The following is a 17343-nucleotide window of genomic DNA, read 5'->3' on the forward strand; positions in this document are numbered from 1 at the left end:
GTCTCTGTCCCGATCCGAAGCAGTCGGTTCAGTTCGCCTGGGGTTCCGATCCAGACTCGGACCTGAAAGAGCTCTTCTTTTCTTTCACACGTAGTGATCAAAACTCTCAGGGGGAACTTTCACAGTTAATGATGTTTTCAGGAACAATAATCACACATCACGGGAACAAGTAAACATTTATTCCTGCTGAAAAGAGAAGAGAAGACACAACGTTTGGGCTGCGGAGCCTTCTTCGGGTGTCGGGAACGGATCATCAGTCACTGTCGATCATTAATTGCATTTCAAAAATCACACACAGTTACATCTCACAAAACATCTCATTAAAATCTGTACTTCCACAGGAATGGGCAATGAAGCAACAACAAGGTGACACCTTCAACACCGGAACTGGACACCGGTCCATCTCGGGTCACAGTAAATTTATTACTGAATAAAATCTGTAATTTCACAAGAATTATTGATGAAGCAGAAACACATTAATTGTCATCTGACCTGAATGAATCCCTTGTGAATTGTGAGCCCCAGTGGCCTAATGGATAAGGCACTGGCCTCCTAAGCCAGGGATTGTGGGTTCGAGTCCCATCTGGGGTGTCTCCTCTTAAGAGTTCTGTGATGAGTGAACAACTTGACTGTGTATGTTCATGATTTTTTTTTATATGTAGTGCCTTTAAAAGTGGCTTCTCTAAGCACTTTATAGAATGACCACAACAATAAATGTCTACATGGGTTCAATCCCCACTCCTGGTAGACTCTTGTTATGAACTTGAGTTTTTAATCCACTTCATATGAGGTCAAATCAAATCCACTCAAAGTTTATTTATCAAATGCACAACAATACGGTGTGCAGCAGTAGTTGCTGGCAATGAAATGTCTTTTTCTGTGAGCTCACAAAAATTACAAGAATCACAAAAATTCACAAAAACACAAAAATCACAAAATTGAGGTTACATTTGTAGTGTTTCATAGCCGTTCAGGGACGCCAAATATGTAACCATAGTGGCTCTCTGAATGCACCAGTTCTGTAGGGTTTGGGCATTTACTGAGACAATTATTAATTGTAGCAGTAAATCACAAAGTTGATTCTTTTGATGGCTTTAGAATCCAACCATGCGACATAACTCAAACAACGCACACACACAGGTACTAATACACGAGGATACATTTATTAATACATAGAATATGCATATAAACCTAACAGATCTTATCGAGAGGGTTATCAGAATACAAAAGATATATATATTCAATCAGTTACGAAGTGTTACACATATCAAGAGGACATACGTTCAGTATATCATTCATTAAGACCGTTTCGTAAATGAACTTGGTTATAACTTCTACATTAGATACTCAAAACAAGTACATAACTCTTAGGAATTAAATTGATATCAACTGGTTGGGATAACAATTGAATTCTCGAGCTGTAATGCATTGAAGTTGAATACTCATCCAATTTCTGGGGATTCAGATCTCCTGCAGGCACAAACAATCAGCTGCAGGCTTGTTGCTGTCCAATCCGCGCTCTCTGGCTCCGTGCCAGGCTGTGCTGTGCGGCTTGCGATGGTGCGCTGCTGATGCTCACTGACCGGCTAGTTAGTGTTGGCTTTAACTAGCAAAGTTTGTGCACAGGAGAAAAGATGACTGTGGATCCCAGCAAGTCAGGAAGAGGACCGGTTCGTTCCTGATGAAGAGCTAGTTCTGAATAGTGATTCAGCTGTCCACAGTTCTGACCTGTCCACGAGGCCTGCTGCTGGTTACTCTCTGGCAACCTCCACTCTAGACTCTTAGAACAAAGGAAAGTTCTGGCACTCGGACACACTGGCCGTTCCGTGGTTGTCCGGGCTGAGTCTCAGGATGGTCAGGAGGCGCGCTGCGAGAATGTCCTGCCCTTGGGAGCCTTCTGCTCCTGGGCCATCCTGCCCTGGAATTCTCCTTTGAATTCCCTTTAGAACAGTCCACAGAAGTCCACTCCTGAATCTTACTGAATCTCCCGAATCTGAATCTCGTTGAATCTGAATCTCTCAGGCTCTCTGTGTTGCCTGTTTTTACCTGGAGGAACTTCAGCTCGTTGATTGGCTGAAAGTTCCATGGGCATCAGAGTCCCACGTGGGTTACTCAGCCCTACCAGTCCCTGATTGGTTGATCAAGGTGAGATATGAGTCACTTAGTCCTGACACTTAGTAATGCAGTCCAGATGTCCATCCGGCACTCCCTAGACTGATAGGCGCCAGTGGATGACCATTGATCATGATAGCCAGACTTAGCTAAGTGCATCCGCCTTTGGGAGCTGTCCTAGGAAACCTTAAATCACCCTGCACTAATGGTCTCTCTGTGGCTGCACCACAGAGATGAACAGAGAAATGGGGCCTCATTTGGGAAGCTCAGAAACACTTAATTCTGCCTTATTATTAAGCCTCGCCGCTACATATCCCCCCTTTTTGAAGGTCACGAGGTCCTGAGGCGTTGTTGCCTTCAAAACAAAACAGAGTTAAGTGATGTCCCTTGCCATTAGAACATTAATCTTAAATGTCTACATTACTCCTCGAGAATTCATACCGGAACCAGCATTGGATACAAACAGGATGAATAACATCTGGAGTATGTATAAACACGGTAGGAGACATTATCTAAGTCTAGGAATTACACATCAGGAAGCTCACTGTCAATTTCTGATACCTCTGTAGTAGATATTTGGGGAGAAGTCACTTCCTTTCTTTTGACATGCTACCTTTGACTCATTCATGCTACCCGGAGTACATCTTGATGTGAGAGTACATCATTCAGAGTACACTGTCAGTCATGATCCAGCTACCTGGCAGTAGTGTTACAATAACAACAGTTCCTGTTCCCAGCCCCCCGATAAACCACAACACCTGTGTTGGGTATCTGCTAGGGTGGTTTGGAGGTTTGTTCCATTAAAGCAAACTAAACTACCTGTACCTCTTCAGGGCTTACTGTTTCTTGGATTTCTATCCAATTCAATAGTGTGGCACCTGAAGGCATCCAAGACCTCAAGTTTGGTCTTATATTGTCTGGTTCCAGACCGTACAGTATTAAGTTCAAGAACACTGTGGCCTCCTCGGGAACTTGCAGGAAAACTGTTTTGATTAGGTAGCTGCATTGCGGTAGCTGTATCATGCCTGTCACAAGTCATGGTGACAGTTAAATGTGGTGTGTTGACCAGCCATTTACGTCCCACCTGCTCTTCATGGGGTTCATTAACCTCCCTCTGCCCATTAGTAGCTTTACACCCTTCATTGGTGAATCGTTTAGACACAGCCAATGGATAGCTTTGGTAGCCATACCCATCTCAAGATTTGGAACCAAATTCAATCTTGGATTGCCTTCTGGGTGAGCTATGAGCAATGGGGTTAATGTCACACACTCCTCTACTGAGAAGAGTGGAATCAAGTGGGTTGGGATTTGTGCCGTGGTTAGACTGGCTACAGTGGCACTAAACTCCCTTAACAGGTCTTGTGTCAACATTCTGGCCTGTTGCACACAAGCATAAACCCACTGTATAACACCAACAATCATGTCCACTGGTTGGGGAATAAGGTTTAACCCTGTTGCATAGGAAGTTGCCTGTAGGGTTTTCCCTAAGCTTTCCAACTTTTGCTGCTGTCGATACAGTCTGTCACTACCCTCTGGCATCTCTGACACCTGCCTTCTTGGGGCAGTCAGGGTGAGAGTGCCAGTAGCACACAAACCTACCAGAAAAAGCAAACGTGCAACAGTGGTGGCAGGAATCAGTCTTCCCAAAAGTCTTTTCGGGTGGCTGATCCCAGTCATCTCCTTCTGAGTGACTGTTGCCTTTCTAAGCTGGCGCAGCGTGTACATGGTGTCTTTCTCAGTATGCCATGTGGCATCTTGGGCACCAACATCCTGGAAATCTGGGGAGATCTGACACAGCTGCTGATGCTGCTCCTCCATTTCCAGGGCATCTGCTTTTTCAATTTGTTCATGCCTGTGCTCTAGGAACCCTGCAGGGGGCGGTGCAGCGGTGGAGCATGCCTGACCCTCGGCTGAGTGGTCATCTGGAGCACCTGAGTGATCTGGGATTGTTACCCCATTCTCACTGTTCAGGTCCACCCTGCACACTTCCTGATTGAGGAATCCCTCTATCGGCATGTTTACAATCGTTCGCTGGGCGTGGGTGTAGGACACCTGCTCGCTCCCCCCTTCCCTCGCTAGGGGTTCAGGGAGCTGCCCCAGCACTGGGATAGCTAGTTCACTGTCTTCGAACTCGCTATCACCCACCAGGCCCATGTCAGTGCAGGCGGGGATTCTGACACCCCTCTTTGCGATGTCCTGCACTGACAGGCGGGTGGCTTGACCATCCAGCTCCAGTCTGGGTGAACCACTGTTGGTCAGACTCAGACTGACAGACTGAGCTGGTGGCTGTAAGAAAACCAGCTCGGCTTTCATTCCCTGTCCCTTGTGGGGGACTGGGTGTGTTGGAAACCCTGCCGTTGAGGCAGGAACAATCAGGTCAGTCTCACTCACTACCTGGTAGTTGTGAGAAATAATGTTACCTGACTGCAGGTTCCCTGGGTCACAGCAGAGGGAATCGGCATCTGGGATCAGGTGTGTCCACAGCGCAGTAGTCTCAGCGTCCAGCTGGACCTCCTGTCTAACCTGTGAATGTTGCACCAGGGGCACCTGGTGGTGGCCCCATGACAGCTGCTCAAGCAGATCCTCACTAATAGAGGACCTCTCAGGGCTAAGGGTGAGGGCTACATCACCAACCTGCTCTCCTGCCATCTGGATCCCTTCCACCACTGCAGGGTGGTGGTCCTGACCCCTCTTGGGTGCCAGGGTGCACAGGGAAAGCTCCTTTTCATCGCCAGGTGGGGAGATCTGCTCCTCTTTAGGGATGTAAAAGGGGTGTGCTTTACCTGGTGGATCAGGCGGCTGCTTGGAGCACCGCTCCTGTGGCATGGAGGCTGTTGTGACCTTGGCCAGGGCACGACTTCCCTGTATATCTGGGAAACAAGATAATATTTTTATTTCTTGTCCAGAGGGAACAGAAGGAATCTCCACATAGGCTTCTGTGTTCGGTGGGCACTGTGTGAGCACAGTCTGCCTCTTGGCCCCCCTTTCCTTCTGTACAGAAGGCTTAGGAGCCTTGACCTGTTTCCACACTTTGCCTTTCTGGTGATCCACCAAAGGTTCCACTCTGAGTCGCATGCCCTTTTCTTTTTCAACCCGTTTGAGCTTGCCGTGTGACATCAAACACCTTTCAACCTCAGTGTCAATCAGTGTCTCACTGGGTAAGACATCTCCCATGGCAGCCTTGAGGTAAAAGCTTCCTGCTTTTCCTCTGTGTTTTACTGCCTGCTCTGTGACTTCAGGGGTGGAGTCAGCACTCGCTTGGGAGTGGCCGACCTCATCCAGGCAGGAACCCTTCCGCTCAATCAGATAGACTGAGGGAGTGGGAGGGGGCGGGTCTCCGCCTCCTCCAGTGGAGAGTATCAGCTCATTCACGCTTCCGGCAGCCTTGGGGAGCGGTTGTTCCTGTCCTAATAAAGCTTGTTCAAGCCTGGCCAGGCGGGCGGCTACTGAATCCTTTTGTTCAGCTTTATCTAGTCCTTTCCCTCCCCCGGTGTTCTCATGGCACTTAGGACGCTGGGTGCGGTCCTGTGTGCCTGCTTTGGAACGGGGCTTAGCCAGCTCAGGAGCCTGTGCTCCTTCGAGCAGGAGGGAATTAACCCTGCTGGCTCTGACGGCGAACACAGTCGCTTTAGCAGCTTTTTGCTCAGAGCGACTTTGGACATCATACTCCCAGGCTTTCTGCACGAATCTTTTAATATCAGTCATTTTCATGGTCTGTGCATCTGTATGCATTAAGATCATCTTTCTGACTGATGGGTGGAGATTCGCAATGAATAAACCCTTGAAATGTATGTTCTCTTCGCAACCCTCATCATTTCGCCCTGCAAAATAAGTTCGTCTAAGTCTCTCGTAATATTCGCGAGGGGACTCTGCTCTCTCGTGCTTAATGTTAAGGGCGGCGGCTATCGCGGCAGTCGGATCAATAAACGCACTGTATTCCTCGATAAGTGCATGACAAAGCTGTTCAAAGTCATTACAGACTTCTTTCATCTGCCTAGCCATCCACTCATGTACAGCTCTGCTGGTAGTTTTCCTGACCAGAAGCACTTTCTCCTGTTCTGTGGCGTTTGGCAGGAACTGCAGGTTATACCTGAGGTCTTGAATATAACTCTTGATATTATTCTCTGACACTGCGGGGTCAAATCTCTCTACGTCCTTCGCTAGCTCTCTCAGAGAATGGAGATTTATTCTTCTAGCTTCTCCGCTGACGGAGATATGGAAGAGATCGTGGTCAGACTTGTCGCTGCTAGAGAGAGTGCTTAATAGCGACTCGAATTCAGACCTTTTAGCAACCATCGTTAAACTTAAAGAGTATTACTTTTAAGCACGAAATCACAGTTTTACCACAGAAAACCACAAGATCAAGTATGCAATCAACCCTGTAGATTGCAAAAGATCACAAAACAATCAAGCACTGCTTAAAGAGCAAGGGGAACTTTTTTCCTTTCGGCTTTCAGCACACTGTATTGTCGTGTATGAAACCCGCGGCGTTTTATATGAATTATTCCGCTTGGTTGATTCATTTCAGTCTTGCCACGTCCACCCAGGGACGCCAAAAATGTAGTGTTTCATAGCCGTTCAGGGACGCCAAATATGTAACCATAGTGGCTCTCTGAAGGCACCAGTTCTGTAGGGTTTGGGCATTTACTGAGACAATTATTAATTGTAGCAGTAAATCACAAAGTTGATTCTTTTGATGGCTTTAGAATCCAACCATGCGACATAACTCAAACAACGCACACACACAGGTACTAATACACGAGGATACATTTATTAATACATAGAATATGCATATAAACCTAACAGATCTTATCGAGAGGGTTATCAGAATACAAAAGATATATATATTCAATCAGTTACGAAGTGTTACACATATCAAGAGGACATACGTTCAGTATATCATTCATTAAGACCGTTTCGTAAATGAACTTGGTTATAACTTCTACATTAGATACTCAAAACAAGTACATAACTCTTAGGAATTAAATTGATATCAACTGGTTGGGATAACAATTGAATTCTCGAGCTGTAATGCATTGAAGTTGAATACTCATCCAATTTCTGGGGATTCAGATCTCCTGCAGGCACAAACAATCAGCTGCAGGCTTGTTGCTGTCCAATCCGCGCTCTCTGGCTCCGTGCCAGGCTGTGCTGTGCGGCTTGCGATGGTGCGCTGCTGATGCTCACTGACCGGCTAGTTAGTGTTGGCTTTAACTAGCAAAGTTTGTGCACAGGAGAAAAGATGACTGTGGATCCCAGCAAGTCAGGAAGAGGACCGGTTCGTTCCTGATGAAGAGCTAGTTCTGAATAGTGATTCAGCTGTCCACAGTTCTGACCTGTCCACGAGGCCTGCTGCTGGTTACTCTCTGGCAACCTCCACTCTAGACTCTTAGAACAAAGGAAAGTTCTGGCACTCGGACACACTGGCCGTTCCGTGGTTGTCCGGGCTGAGTCTCAGGATGGTCAGGAGGCGCGCTGTGAGAATGTCCTGCCCTTGGGAGCCTTCTGCTCCTGGGCCGTCCTGCCCTGGAATTCTCCTTTGAATTCCCTTTAGAACAGTCCACAGAAGTCCACTCCTGAATCTTACTGAATCTCCCGAATCTGAATCTCGTTGAATCTGAATCTCTCAGGCTCTCTGTGTTGCCTGTTTTTACCTGGAGGAACTTCAGCTCGTTGATTGGCTGAAAGTTCCATGGGCATCAGAGTCCCACGTGGGTTACTCAGCCCTACCAGTCCCTGATTGGTTGATCAAGGTGAGATATGAGTCACTTAGTCCTGACACTTAGTAATGCAGTCCAGATGTCCATCCGGCACTCCCTAGACTGATAGGCGCCAGTGGATGATCATTGATCATGATAGCCAGACTTAGCTAAGTGCATCCCCCTTTGGGAGCTGTCCTAGGAAACCTTAAATCACCCTGCACTAATGGTCTCTCTGTGGCTGCACCACAGAGATGAACAGAGAAATGGGGCCTCATTTGGGAAGTTCAGAAACACTTAATTCTGCCTTATTATTAAGCCTCGCCGCTACACATTTTTGAAATTGAATAAAACTCAATGTGAGTAGAGCTGTTATGTGTCCATGGTGTATGCAGTATATACATGTAGTGCACTTATGCTGAATATAGTGAGAATTGTGTGTCCATGTAGCCATTACAGGTGATTTGCTAAGGAGCTACAGGTTGGCTATTTAGCAGTCTTATTGTCTGGAAGTAGAAGCTGTTCCATAGTCTGTTAGACTTGGACCGAATGCTTTGGTACCGTTTACGGACTACAAACTGCAATTTGTGCCAAGCCATGCAGAGTCTTACAGGTGAGCATGAGGATCTTAAAGTCCACATGGAATTGGACAGGAAACCAGTGCAAGGACTCCAGGACAGGAGTAATGTGATCACTTGCATTAGACCTGGTCAGGATTCTGGCTGCTGAGTTTTGGACATACTGGAGTTTGTTCACTGTGGATTTAGATACCCCAGCGAGTGGAGGGTTACAGTAGTCGGTTTGGGAAAACAGAAAGTAGTTAATTGCAGTTTGTAGTCTGTTTCTGTTGTTTCTGCTCTTGATGAAGAACAGTCGCAGGTGGGAGCGTCTCTCTGAGGAAGAGTCCCGTCACCCCGCAAGAGAGAAGACCAGTCGATCAGATGTGCTCTGACACGGCAACATGAGGAAAGCTGTGTGTCACGAGTGACACAGAGGGATCCCCTACCAGATGAAATGGTACACTAAACACAACTTTCACGACCTGTGAAAAGTATCACAACCTCTACATAAACGCATCAGTGAGCTCATTATTTTTTTCTGACACTCAGCGTTTTGATTGATGCGCAATTACGCACCATCTGGAACACTGGGGGACAGCTGTGTACATACAGACGTTCACAATGCGAGAAATACTGCTCACTGGAGTTTACTGCGAAAAACCTGTATCTGACCATAGGAAACAGAACAGCACAGTCTCCAGTTACCCAGACTGTAAACACGGGAATAAAGCTTTGTTTGATTACTGAAACCCTTTCTGTATGTCCTGTTTTCATTCAAGTAGGGGTCAACTATATTCACAATACTGCTGACAGCAGGAAAATTCCCATTCTTTACTCAACAGCTTTTTAAAAACAGCACCCATGATGTTCAAACTGATTTTTTTACACAGAAGACTGACACAGCTTTGCGTTGTGAATCTCTGGTGGTGGTTTTAAGGAATGTAGCACTGTGCACTGGGATAGGGGGGTGCTGTTCACAAGGCAATAGCATTTAAACTACAGCACCCACAATGCTCTAACCAAGAGTTTTACACACTAGGCAGGCCCCCTGACCTTTCACATCCTTGCTTTGGTTTGTGAAACTTTATTCTTTTTTAAGTTTTTTAAGTTAGCACTACAGGTAATTTACTGGAATAGTGGGGTCTTATTCATGACTCAATAGGTTTTTAAGCACAACACCCACAATGCTCTAACCAAGTGTTTTACACACTAGGAGGCCCCCTCACCTTTCACAGCATTGCTTTGGGTTGTGAAATTTTTCTTTATTTTTATATGATTTTGTCGGCACTAATAGACAGACAGTACATGGGGATAGGGGGTGCTGTTCACGAGTCAGTATCACTATCTAACACTCTACGAGCGCCACCTAGCGATGGTCTTTGGAGAGTGAATCAGCGCTGCGCTACCGGCGCTGTGAGATGAGAAATGACGCGCGTTCTGAGTGACGCCTTATTCCTCTCAAAGACGATACTGAGGCACCTCTCTGTACCCACAACTCTCCCCTGAAGTAGACCTGTCAGCCGACGTTATCAGCAACCGGTCGAGTTCAAGCGCAGGATCACGAATGACGAGAACTGTGACACAGAGAGACTCCCTGTCAGATAAAATGATACGACAGACATGCAACCCAGTCAGATAGGAATTTAAATGTTAACAGGGACATTATTTGAATTTACCATAAAGCATCATGTAGTTAGCAGGTGTTGAACTGCACAGTGTGACCCCGATAGATTTTTACTCCATGGCCTTAACCACTCAGCCACGACTACACACACAGCCTCACCTTCTCCAGAACTCATTCCCGCATCATTTCCACTCGAACCTGCTCATTCCCCGATTAATTAGCTATTTCTATAATCGATAAAGAAAAGCTGTGTGTCAGCAGTGGGATTCAAACCCACGCTTCCAGGGAAAACTACGACCTGAACACAACACCTTAGACCGCACGACCATCCTAACTACTAACTGCTCCGCCAGCCGATCCCATCAGCCACCAGGACCCCACTACGGTCCTCGAGTATCACACTGGGATTAGAAATACAGCGAGACTCTGGCATTCAGATCTGTCGCAGATGCGCTGGGTTTTATAAGCAAAAAAATGTTTATGAAGAAGGTGAAATACTGCTGTGTATTTTCCTCTTGTTTAGTCGCCACTGCCGGCTATACACAGTATGATAATATTGCAAATATCGTATTAATTTCAGCTGCAAACAATTAATTATAGTTACAAAATTTCACCTTAATATTCCATATTAAGTGGATTTAAAGATGATAAACAGTAGGAAAAGAGATTAAATGAAGATAATCGTTTCACCAACATCTACCGCTCCACGAGTGCTCTAGACTTTAACTTCAACATAGTGATCCCTCGGCACTCCTACACTGCGCTCAGAGATGACTGGGCTCTGTCTACATTAGACATGCTCTTTCACAGCCTAGCCCACCTGCTCAGGACCTTCTCACTGTCTCTAAGAAGAATTACACGTCACTGTGACAAGCCTGTCTTAGAAGTGCTCTGTGCTCTGTTTACAACAAAAACCACAGCCCGCTTGAGTCTAGGTCTTACTGACAGAGAAATGTATTTTTTGAAATTCTTGGGCTAAACTTTTATTGTGTTGTTTTGTTGTGCTTCAGTCATCTGTTTGACCGTCCTCGCAGGGAAATTATAAAGACTCTACAGTTCGGACACCTACTCTGATATTTCGATCTTAAATTAAGGTCTGCTTCTTTTGACGGTCTTATTATGCAAGGAGTGTTAGACCCAAGTGCTCGTTTATTAAAGTCCGAGATCCTGACCGATTTGACTTTATACCGATAATTGCAGCAAATTAATGAAGAAAAGAGAAACACGAGAAAAAAACTGCTGCATACATGTGGCCAGTCTTAATGAGCTGTTGCTGTCAGACGTGTTTCTGTGTTAATAGCACAAGGACAAAAACAGCCCGGAGACTCCAATCGAGCACTGGGCTGTGCTTTTCTCCCTTGGAAAGGTCACGCATTCCGCGAGGTAGGCAAGAACACGCATGTATGAGCGAACAGGACCCACCTGGCACGAGTGAATGACCACCCCGCGAGCTCACTGGCAGGAGAGAGGGGAAGGGTGGGCTCGTTGGTTTAGTCCAAGCGAACGGCGCGAGTCTCACTGCACTGGTCTGTCTCCGGTCTCTGGGCGCGAAGAACACATGTGAAATTTGAGGGATAGCTTGTCGTAGGGCTCGTTGGTCTAGGGGTATGATTCTCGCTTTGGGTGCGAGAGGTCCTGCGTTCAAATCCCGGACGAGCCTGTCTTTTTTTCTATTATTGTAGGAAGACATATCCAGCCCTCCTCGGGAGCACAGCAGAGCGAGTGTCATGAGGTTATAGCCAGGTGCTGCAGCTGACGGGCTGACTGCTGGTTTACAAGATCCGGTGGTGGAGACACCTTCACCACTCGGAGTTTATCTGCTGCTCTCATGTATCATTCTTTTAAAAAGGTGTGAGTGGACACCGAGCATCATAGCGAGGGATCGAACTGTGTTTATCGCGGACTAAACATCTCGTATTCGGCGTGGAAGTGAAGAACCCGCGTGTGGGAGTAAACGTCCCACGCCCCATCTGTGAAGAGCCCAAAACAGCACCGATCCCTGCCCAGTGTGAGGATCGAACTCACGACCTTCAGATTATGCAACTGACACGCTACCTACTGCGCAATGGCTGAGCTCCAGTATGGACTCACACGATATGATTTCAACTCAATCGGTGAGATCCACACCATCCGCTGTCACAATAAATCCCAATCTGTCATTTAGGATCCCAGCCATTCCGGAACAAACTGTTACTGGCTACAGCTGAACGAGTAAGCATTCCACTACATTGTAGTACTGTAGTACACTGTAAAAGATGAGAATGTCTCTGTGATATATTTATTATATTTCTATATTTTATACCGATAAAGAAAAGCTGTGCATGTCAGGAGTGGGATTCGAACCCACGCCTCGAGGGGAGACTGCGACCTGAACGCAGTGCCTTAGACCGCTCGGCCATCCTGACTTCTGACATTGTTGCCACCTGGTCCCATGAGGCACCGCGACCCCACTACGTTTCTCGAGTATCACACTGGTATTAGAAATACAGCGAGACTCTGGCATTCAAATCTGTCGCAGATGCGCTGGGTTATATAAGCAAAAAAATGTTTTTGAAGAAGGTGAAATACTGCTGTGTATTTTCCTCATTTTTAGCCGCCACTGCCGGCTATAGACAATATGATAATATTTCAAATATCGTATTATTTTCAGCTGCAAACAATTCCTTATAGTTACAACATTTCATCTTAATATTCCATATTAAGTGGATTTAAAGATGATAAACAGTTGGAAAGCAGATTAAATGAAGATAATCGTTTCACCAACATCTACGGCTCCACAAGCGCCACCTAGCCATGGTCTTTGCTCAGTGAATCAGCACTGTGCTACTGGCGCTGTGTGATGAGAAATGACTCGCGTTCTGAGTGGCGCCTTGTTCCTCTCCAGGCTGTTACTGAGGTGCCTCTCTGTTTTGCAGACAAATGGATTTCAAGTCCAGCGACTTAACCACTCGGCCACGACTACACGCACAAACCTACCTTCTCCCGAACTGACACAGGCTCGTTCCCGCATCATTTCCAACCCAAAATCTCTCTGCGTGATTAATTTGCTATTTCTGTCTCTCTATATCGATCATCACCAGCTGATTCACTAAGAAAACAAAAGGTAGGAAAACTCAGCGGTAGATATGTGACTCACGAGGCCGGTTAGCTCAGTTGGTTAGAGCGTGGTGCTAATAACGCCAAGGTCGCGGGTTCGATCCCCGTACGGGCCAGTGAGTCTCATTTTCACACACCCACTATTTCTAGTCTACCGACGCAGAAATACACATCATTATGAAAAGACGACCTATAAATAAATCAAAATTACTTCCACTTCTCTTTATTGGTGGAAATCGCAGAAATTAACGGAATTGTTTCATCTTCGGATGAACTTCTAAAAAGATTCTTCCGGGTTACAGGCGGGGATACTCACCCCTATACTAACGAGGAGCGGGAGCTCTGTTTCCTCTCAGGAGACGTTTCCTCTCGGGGCTGATATTTCAGGATTTGGCGATTTGGCTTTCATTTCGATTATCTTCAGAAACTTGTTCTCAGCTGTGGAACCGCTACTGCTCCCCCACAGAGGCTACTATCACGTTCGGAATCGATTATTTCAGCTTCGGTTTTGAGTTTTAAAACGCGTTAAGAAGTCCTTCCGACAGAGCATGGGCCAGGTGAGAGGAAATGGTGTTTTCACCGGGTCTCGGATGTGTAAAGACGCCTATAAACTGTTAGTGAGTAATATAAATTCATTAATTGTGAAGTAATTAATTTCAGTTTGTAGTCTATTTCTGTTGTTTCCGCTCTTGATGAAACCAGACAGTTGAGCCACTTTTAAAGACACAACTACACTAACGAGGAGCGCGTGTCTACCGCTGAGCGAGAGATCTGTTCACTGTCAGGAGACATTTCCTCTCAGGGCTGATCTTTTAGGTTTCAGCGTTTAGTTCATCTTCATCCTTCTTTTTGCAGGAGATTGTAATAACAATTACGGATTAAAAAAAAATCTAACTCAGATTTTCGAAAAACTTCTAAAAGTTGACCGACTGCCCCTTTGGAAGGGAAATGTATATAAGATCTCTCTCCCTGCTTCAGAAACTGTCATCACACTGGAGAGAAGTTACACGTGTCCATACGCGCTTCTGACAGGAATCACAATAACATCGCAGTGAAAGCAAATGGCGTTTTCAACTGTTTAATTGCACGTTATTGTTGGAAAATGCAACGGAATTCGTTATTCTTCTGATATGAGTTTAAACAAACGTTTAATTGTAAGTGAAGTCAGCTTGTTAAAAATGAAACCAGAGCCCCGTCGCAGAAACGTACCCCGGTCTCCCGCGTGAAAAGCGGGGATCCTCCTGTGCGCCATACTGACGGGGAGCGACCGCGGTGAAGTTAGCTTGAAGCTCGAAAGCGATTTTGGCCTGTAGCGTTTTCACAAAATCCCCTAGAGTTACGAGAACGATATTTAGGAATATAAATATATTATAATTCTGAGAAGTATAGGACTGACCTCTTTAACAACGCACGATGTGTAATTCTGCGTCTGTGAATTGAGAAACAGAGATGTCTGTTTTATAAAAGGCGAGAGAGTGGCATTCAAATCTGTCGCAGATGCGCTGGGTTATATAAGCAAAAAAATGTTTATGAAGAAGGTGAAATACTGCTGTGTATTTTCCTCTTGTTTAGCCGCCACTGCCGGCTATACACAGTATGATAATATTGCAAATATCGTATTATCTTCAGCTGCAAACAATTCCTTATAGTTACAAAATTTCACCTTAATATTCCATGTTAAGTGGATTTAAAGATGATAAACAGTAGGAAAACAGGTTAAATGAAGATAATCGTTTCATCAACATCTACCGCTCCACAAGCGCTTTAGACTTTAACTTCAACACAGTGATCACTCGGCACTACTACACCGCGCTCAATGATGACTGGGCTCTGTCTACATTAGACATGCGCTTTCACAGCCTAGCCCACCTGCTCAGGACCTTCTCACTGTCTCTAAAGAAGAATTACACGTCACTGTGACAAGCCTGTCTTAGAAGTGCTCTGTGCTCTGTTTACAACAAAAACCACAGCCCGCTTGAGTCTAGGTCTTACTGACAGAGAAATGTATTTTTTGAAATTCTTGGGCTAAACTTTTATTGTGTTGTTTTGTTGTGCTTCAGTCATCTGTTTGACCTTCCTCTCGGGGAAATTATAAAGACTCTACAGTTCGGACACCTACTCTGATATTTCGATCTTAAATTAAGGTCTGCTTCTTTTGACGGTCTTATTATGCAAAGAGTGTAAGACCCAAGTGCTCGTTTATTAAAGTCCGAGATCCTGACCGATTTGACTTTATACCGATAATTGCAGCAAATTAATGAAGAAAAGAGAAACACGAGAAAAAAACTGCTGCACACATGTGGCCAGTCTTAATGAGCTGTTGCTGTCAGACGTGTTTCTGTGTTAAACGCACAAGGACAAAACCAGCCCGGAGACTCCGATCGAGCACTGGGCTGTGCTTTTCTCCCTTGGAAAGGTCACGCATTCCGCGAGGTAGGCAAGAACACGCGTGTATGAGCGAACAGGACCCACCTGGCACGAGTGAATGACCCCCCCGCGAGCTCACTGGCAGGAGAGAGGGGAAGGGTGGGCTCGTTGGTTTAGTCCAAGCGAACGGCGCGAGTCTCACTGCACTGGTCTGTCTCCGGTCTCTGGGCGCGAAGAACACGTGTGAAATTTGAGGGGCAGCTTGTCGCAGGGTTTGTTGGTCTAGGGGTATGATTCTTGCTTTGGGTGCGAGAGGTCCCGGGTTCAAGTCCCGTCTTTTTTTCTATCATTGTAGGAAGACATATCCAGCCCTCCTCGGGAGCACAGCAGAGCGAGTGTCGTGAGGTTATAGCCAGGTGCTGCAGCTGACGGGCTGACTGCTGGTTTACAAGATCCGGTGGTGGAGACACCTTCACCTCTAAGAGTTTATCTGCAGCTCTCATGTATCATTATTTTAAAAAGGTGTGAGTGGACACCGAGCATCATAGCGAGGGATCGAACTGTGTTTATCGCGGACTAAACATCTCGTATTCGGCGTGGAAGTGAAGAACACGCGTGTGGGAGTGAACGTCCCACGCCCCATCCGTGAAGAGCCCAAAACAGCACCGCTCCCTGTCCAGTGTGAGGATCGATCTCACGACCTTCAGATTTCGAGACTGACGCGCTACCTACTGCGCTAACGAGGCTGGACGATGGCTGAGTTGCAGTATGAACTCACACGATATGATTTCAAATCAATCGGTGAGATCCACACCATCCGCTGTCACAATAAATCCCAATCTGTCATTTAGGATCCCAGCCATTCCGGAACAAACTGTTACTGGCTACAGCTGAACGAGTAAGCATTCCACTACACTTGTTGTACACGGCAAAAAAAAAAATCTTGAATCAAAAATTCATAAACGATTTCAGAAGCTTGCTCTTTATTACGTTTCATATTCCTCGCAGTCATGTAAAGTGTATAAATATTAATATGCTGTATACTGTGTATATATATAGTTTCTCATATACAAGTGTGATTTGGGCTTGAAACATGTCATCTGGTAATGGAGCAAACAGCCGGCGATACCGGACAGCCCTTCCCTCCTGTGAGTCCTGTTGAAGCGAAGCTCTGCTGTGCTGTACTGTACTCTCACCCGCTGTGTGCTCGGCACTAACTGGATTATATAATAATGGGTTGAAAGGGACACATTCTGACGTGGGTTTAAATTCAGATTGACTCCTGTGTGTTAGAAAATAAATAAATAATCAATCAATAAATAAATAATCAATAAAATACATCGCAGACGTTCTCCTGTTTTAACAGGTTTCCCATGGAAGGGTTAAGTTACAGTTGTATAAATTGAAAACGTGGCAGTGAGATGTCACACAGATGTTACAGCGGTCAACGCAAAGTCCACACAACATTGCAAGTGAGACAGGAGTCTGTCCTCTCTAGTACATAGAGCGCAAAAGTTGCAAGATCCAGGCATCGATCACGCTTTGAATTGATGGGGAGACAGGTAACTTTTTAACCACCTCACTACAGTTTAAAAAAAACAACGTTTGTTTAAAAGTTCATCTGAAGAATAAACAACTCCGTTAATTGTTATTTTATTGGATTTCTAATCCCTCACCTTAACCACTAGGCCATGACTACACGCACAACCCCTAACCGGCCTCCTATGACATGTTTCCAGCCCTGACTCTGAGCAACTCCGACTGTGGAGATTTCCCACAGACCTGAGACGGGCCAGTGTCTAAATCAGGGCCGGGGAGGGACACACTCTGTCCCACGAATCGCACTCGAGCTCACTGGCAGGAGAGAGGGGAAAAAGGTGGGCTC

The 17343-nt window shown here is 45.8% G+C and overlaps 5 non-coding genes across 5 annotated transcripts; 3 read left to right on the forward strand and 2 right to left on the reverse strand.

The window, feature by feature from the left end:
- The first annotated feature begins 518 nt into the window (after positions 1-518).
- Positions 519-591, forward strand: trnar-ccu (transfer RNA arginine (anticodon CCU)). The gene has a single exon. It is a non-coding gene; the product is annotated as a tRNA-Arg (tRNA).
- Positions 592-11583: 10992 nt separating this feature from the next.
- Positions 11584-11655, forward strand: trnap-ugg (transfer RNA proline (anticodon UGG)). Its single transcript has one exon. It is a non-coding gene; the product is annotated as a tRNA-Pro (tRNA).
- Positions 11656-12317: 662 nt separating this feature from the next.
- Positions 12318-12400, reverse strand: trnal-cag (transfer RNA leucine (anticodon CAG)). The gene has a single exon. It is a non-coding gene; the product is annotated as a tRNA-Leu (tRNA).
- Positions 12401-13133: 733 nt separating this feature from the next.
- On the forward strand, positions 13134-13207 carry trnai-aau (transfer RNA isoleucine (anticodon AAU)). The gene has a single exon. It is a non-coding gene; the product is annotated as a tRNA-Ile (tRNA).
- Positions 13208-16131: 2924 nt separating this feature from the next.
- On the reverse strand, positions 16132-16204 carry trnas-cga (transfer RNA serine (anticodon CGA)). The gene has a single exon. It is a non-coding gene; the product is annotated as a tRNA-Ser (tRNA).
- Between the last annotated feature and the right edge of the window lie 1139 nt (positions 16205-17343).

Source organism: Atractosteus spatula, chromosome 5, assembly GCF_055471065.1.
Source record: "Atractosteus spatula isolate fAtrSpa1 chromosome 5, fAtrSpa1.hap1, whole genome shotgun sequence".
NCBI classification, from domain to species: Eukaryota; Metazoa; Chordata; class Actinopteri; order Semionotiformes; family Lepisosteidae; genus Atractosteus; species Atractosteus spatula.